At 48.5% G+C, this 5,626-nt stretch overlaps 1 non-coding gene across 1 annotated transcript; it reads right to left on the reverse strand.

Annotated features, from left to right (window-relative positions):
* Positions 1–1,235: 1,235 nt before the first annotated feature.
* Positions 1,236–1,331, reverse strand: trnai-uau. Its single transcript has 2 exons — positions 1,294–1,331; positions 1,236–1,271 (listed from the first exon to the last, which is right to left on the reverse strand). It is a non-coding gene; the product is annotated as a tRNA-Ile (tRNA).
* Positions 1,332–5,626: the final 4,295 nt, after the last annotated feature.

Consider the following 5,626-nt stretch of genomic DNA (forward strand, 5'->3'; position numbering starts at 1 on the left):
ATAGCCTCGCTGCCCTCTGAGGTACCCACCAGTAGTACAGAGGTGATATCCTCCCGAACCAGTAGCGCAACTCCTCCACCCCTTTTACATCCCCCTCTATCCTGCCTGAAACATCTAAATCCTGGAACGTTTAGCTGCCAATCCTGTCGTTCTCTGAACCAGGCCTCTAATGGCAACAACATCATAGTTCCAAGTACTAATCCAAGCTCTACGTTGATCTGGTTTACCCGTAATACTTATTCCATTAAAAGGTATACACTTCAGGCCCCCAGACCCGCAGTTTTTAGCAACATCTCCCTGTCTTCTCTTCCTCAGAGCCATATTGGCCCTATTCCCTAATTCTACCTGAATGCTTTCACCTTCTGACTATTGCTCCGGTACCCACCCCGCTGCCATACTAGTTTAATCCCTCCCGTGTGACACATAGCAAACCTATGCCTCTATACTCATCCTATCCATGCATTTGTCAAGATGCCTTTGGAACGTCGTTAATGTATCTGCTTCCACAACCTCCCGTGGCAATGACTTCCAGGCACTCACCACCCTTTGTGTAAAAGTCCTGCCGCGCACGTCTCCTCTACACTTTGCCCCCTGAACCTTAAACCTATGCCCCCATGTTACTGACCCCTAAACGCTGGAAAATAAGCCTGCCCTTCCACTCTATCCATGCCCCCCATTATCTTGTAGAGCTCTAACAGGTCACCCCTCAACCCTCGTCGTTCTAATGAAAACATTCTGAGTCTATTCGGCCTCTCCACAGAGCGAACACCATCCAGACCAGGCAACATCCTGGTGAACCTGCTTTCCCCTCTCCAAAGCCGCCACATACTTTTGGTAGCGTGGAGAGCAGTATTGCGTGCAATATTCCAAGTGCGGACTTATCAGTGTTCTGGACAACTGCAGCATAACTTGCTAGTTTTTATACCCAATGTCCCATCAAATGAAGGCAAGCATTCCATATGCTTTCTTGACTATCATATCCACTTGTGTTGCCACTTTCAAATATGGGTGGACCTGCACGCCCGATCTCTCTGATCTATATTGCTCAGAGTTTTGCCATTTACGGTATATTTCTACTCTATGTTGGACATACTAAAATGCAGTACCTCACCTTTGCCATTCCTGTGCCCAAGGCTCCAACCTATCTGTGTCCTTTCAAATTATTATTCTTTTTGTGCTCGTGATTGTCCCATGTCATTTCCCACAATAAATTTGTTATTACTGTGGTCAAAAAATGCTCCAGGTGAGGATTGAACTCACAACCTCGGCATATCATACGCTGTTATACTGCCATATAAGTACCACGCGCTAACCGATTGCGCCACTGGAGCGACATGGTAGCGCCCGCTTCAATACAGATTTTAGGTTGCATTATAAAACCTTTCTTCTGAATGTGTGCAGAATGTGGGGCAGAATTTAGTTTTGTCTCTATGAGCTGGTGATAGATCTAATGTTAAAATAGGTTTATTGCTGAAGTATGCTTTGACGGGTTTATCCTAAGACCAAAATAATACCAGCGACAATGGATCAAAAAAACAATCACGTGAAGAAAAGGCAACATATTTTTTGTTTTAGCAAGATGCGTTAAATCCATTCATTGATGGATAACCATTGTCATAGATTCACTAATCCGCCTTGGCTCTCATTATTATACTTCATACTCCGTTTGTATACACGTTTGGAGTATGTTTGCTTACTACAATTTTTAAAACAGTGCCGCGATATTAAGGAGAACAATCCCACTCAACCATTCTATTAATTGCCCTCCAAGTATTTTGTGGAACAGATATAACCAAGCAAATTAGACCAAATTAACTGAGAGACAAAACAAAGGGACAGTTCCAAATGGAAAATACCATAAACAAAAACGAATTGCAAAAGAAACTTAAGACATTAAATTAAAATGCGATTAATGGCGTCGATAAGACAGGCAGCACCTGCGATCTCCAACGTGCACGGAATGTTTCAAGGATGCCCATGGAAGCCGCTGGCTCTCCCTCCAGAGACACCCGACCGTGAAGTTAGCCGTGGAAGAGGGGAAGGCAGTCATGACGGAGAACCCCCTCGATCGCCTGCTACCTGGACTTGTTGATGGCAAGCTTTGCCAGGCCCAGGAGCAGTTACAACTCCTCCTCCCGACTTGCGCCTCTCCGCGCCAGGTGCCTGCAGATGAGTAGTGTGGCGCTGAAGTGCAAACAAAACATCATTGTTAAATTACAAAATAGGGACAGCAGCCGACCACAACCTATATAAACGCGGTCCACGGACTCCACAAGATCTTGGGTCTCTGAAGCGATTCTGTGGGACTGTTGCGTGCAACCACCCACCACCCTAGATATCGGATGGTAATGGGGAGAACTCCTCCGTAGAGGGACCTCCACCGGTGACAGCAGCCGCTGGACGGCAACAGGGGTGTCCGCGTGATGGGCAAGGGCAAGGAAGTGAAGTGTGTGTTGTAGCAACTAATACAGGAGCCGTGCTCCGAAAGCTCGTGTTTGAAACAAACCTGTTGGACTTTAACCTGGTGTTGTAAGACTTCTTACTGTGCCCAACTAATACAGGAAACTGTTCCGTGCAGCAGGAAAGTTAACGGAGGACATTTCCGAGAGACGGCTCACGGTGGGGCTCCAGATCTCGGGAGGGTTGGAGGCGGGCGAGGGGGTGGGGTGCTTGCGGCCAATAGTAATTAATTATCTTCATTATTGTCATAATTAGGCTTACATTAACACTGCAAATGGGGAATTGGCTCCGAGCAGCGGTTCGCTCAGCTGTTTGTCCACTGCGTACCTGCGCCTCCTCACACCATTGTTGTCATCAGGTCCGAGAATGACCGTTTTAAGGTCTTGGATGACATCGCTCACAGAGTTTGTGCTGGTGAAGCGAAACACGCGAAAAGACAATATATCCTGATGCTCTGCAGAAAGTTTAATAATAAATTACATTCGGTGGTAAGTGACAGGACGAAGTAGATCACATTGGATTTTAACCCTCGGCATCTCACCAATTCAGTCAACACAATGCCCGCAATGTGGATCACACCCTGGAAACAGTTGTCACATTTTCTCTGCTATTAAGTAACAGTTTAATATCGATGAGTTTAACCGGAGCCGTTAATTCCTTCCAGAAATGTTTGAATTGAACTCCAACAGTTTATAGTACCTTTATAGTTGTAGATCATCTGGTTTAGCTTGGTTTCATGATCACCGCGACGTTGTTTTTTAATATCTGATCAAATTGGAAGAAATCGTACAACATGAGACGAGCTGGTTAATCTTTGCAGACAATAAAAAACAAGTTTCACTTCCATTCCTATGAGAATTACCTTGCCACGGCAAATGCTTGATCTACCGAGAATTTGCAGCATGCATTTTAATACTTAATCGCCTGTGGACTGATCAGTTCTCAACCCGCAGGAACGCGTGCGTTTCGGATTTAGGTTTGTTCTGCACGAGGGCGTTCCATGTCGTTTTCCACAACCAAAGAAAATTATAGGTATTCTCCCACGTGAAGAAAAGTAGCGACATGAGGGTGGAACTTGCAACTGTGGTATTATACACGCTTTCGGACTATCTTGCAAGTACAACGCGTCAGCCGCTTACAGTGACAAATCGGTATAGTAAGCAGGAAGCAAATGACGGAAGAAAAATCAACAAGTCAGGCAGTAGGTTCTGAAGTCAAAATCTGTGATTTCATTGCATGCGTTGGTGACAACAAAATGTTCCCCAAACACCCTCAGCATCGCTGTTATCCGTTAAAGTTCTCCTCACATTCTTCATGAATATTACTGACAAATAATAATACAAATATATATTTATTCCATAAAACTGCATCTATTATAAATATTCAAATTATAGACCTCAAGTGAACTTTCAAATATTTTTCCAATTGAGCGATTATTACAATTTACAGGATTTTTTTTCGAATCGCTGCCCTGTGAGGCGCGGTGACCAAGTGACAGAGACTTCGTCACAGTCGCAGGTTTTGTTGTCTTCTGTGGTGGCAAATGTCCCACGAGTCCCTGACATTCCATTGAAAGTTGCAGTCTGTCTTTTTCTTCTCAGTCTAAGTCACAAAATCCTCCTTTGTTTTAAGCTGTGTCTAAAACAATTCAATGAAATCCAGTTGTTCTTTCTTTTTTGCCCTTTTCAGTTAGTTTTATTTTTCGCCATCACCCGTCCCTTTTGCAAAGCTCCAAATTTGATTCCAGAATGGCATGGTCTCTTTCTCTCGTGTCCATGTCAATAATTCACAGGGCAGCCGCAGAGCATCCTGAGGGGGAATGTTTTCCGGACCGATAGATTTCAAATCTAGTAGTACTGTCGATCACAAGGACTGGGGACTTTAGCGCTTGAACGCAAATCAAGGCAGGCCCTAGGCTGTGCTGAATACGTGCTGTAATTTTGGAGCTGCATTGTAGGTGCAACATCACAATAGCTCAGCTAGTACAAAATGTATCTCGGCAATAATTTCAAAAAGAGCAGGAGAGTTTCCTCTTCTGGCTTCTGATACTTCTACCAGTTTCACAGAAACAAGTTATCAGGTCACGGAGAACGCATACAAGTTATATATAGTCATTTCAATCACATTGTAAAAATGTTATTCTATCTGCAGTATTTCCCTTTTCTCATTGTCCGTGTCGAACGGTTGAGTGCCATCTGCCCAGCTATTTTAGTAAGAAGTCTTACAACACCAGGTTAAAGTCCAACAGGTTTGATTCAAACACGAGCTTTCGGAGCGCAGCTGAGGAAGGAGCTGCGCTCCGAAAGCTCGTGTTTGAATCAAATCTGTTGGACTTTAACCTGGTGTTGTAAGACTTCTTACTGTGCTCACCCCAGTCCAACGCCGGCGTCTCCACATCACAGCTATTTTAGTTAAGTATCTAGGTGCGGTGTCTAATATTCCTAAATTACGGGAGCATCTGGGAGAGGGGGGGGGGAGGGGGGAGGAGGGAGGAGGTGGGGAGGAGGGGAGAGGGTTGGAGGAGGGGGGAGGGGTGGAGGGGGGAGGGGAAGGGGAGGGGGAGGGGTGGGGGGGAGGGGGAAGGGGAGGGGTGGGGGGAGGAGGGGGTGGAGGAGGGGGAGGGGGTGGAGGAGGGGTGGAGGGGGGGACGGGTGGAGGGGGGACGGGGGAAGGGGAGGGGGTGGGGGACAGGAGGGGGAGGGGGAGAGGAGGGGGAAGGGGAGGAGGGGAGAGAAGTGGGAGGGGGAGGTGGGAAGGGTGAGGGGGAGAGGGGGGAGGGGAGGGAGGGGGAGCAGGGGGGAGAGGGGGAGAGGGGGGAGGGGGGAGGAGGGGGAAGGGGAGGAGGTAGTGGGGGAGGGGGGAGGGGGAGGGGTGCGTGGGAGGGGGGAGGGTGGGGGAGGGGGGAGGGGGAGGAGGGTGTGGAGGAGGGGGGTGTTGGGGAAGGGGGAGTTGGGGGGTGGGGGGAAGGGGAGGGGTTGAGGAGGGGGAGGGGGGAGTTGGGGGAGGGGGGAAGGGGGAGGGGTAGGGGGGAGGAGGGGGGGAGTGGGGAAGGGGAGGGGAGGGGGAGTTGGGGGGAGGGGGGGGGGGAGTGGGGAGGGGAGGTGGTGGGGGGAGGGGTGGTGGGAGAGGGGGGGAGGGGGCGGGCGAGGGGGAGGAGGGGGAGGGG

The sequence above is a fragment of the Scyliorhinus canicula genome, chromosome 13 (assembly GCF_902713615.1).
Source record: "Scyliorhinus canicula chromosome 13, sScyCan1.1, whole genome shotgun sequence".
Lineage (NCBI taxonomy): Eukaryota > Metazoa > Chordata > Chondrichthyes > Carcharhiniformes > Scyliorhinidae > Scyliorhinus > Scyliorhinus canicula.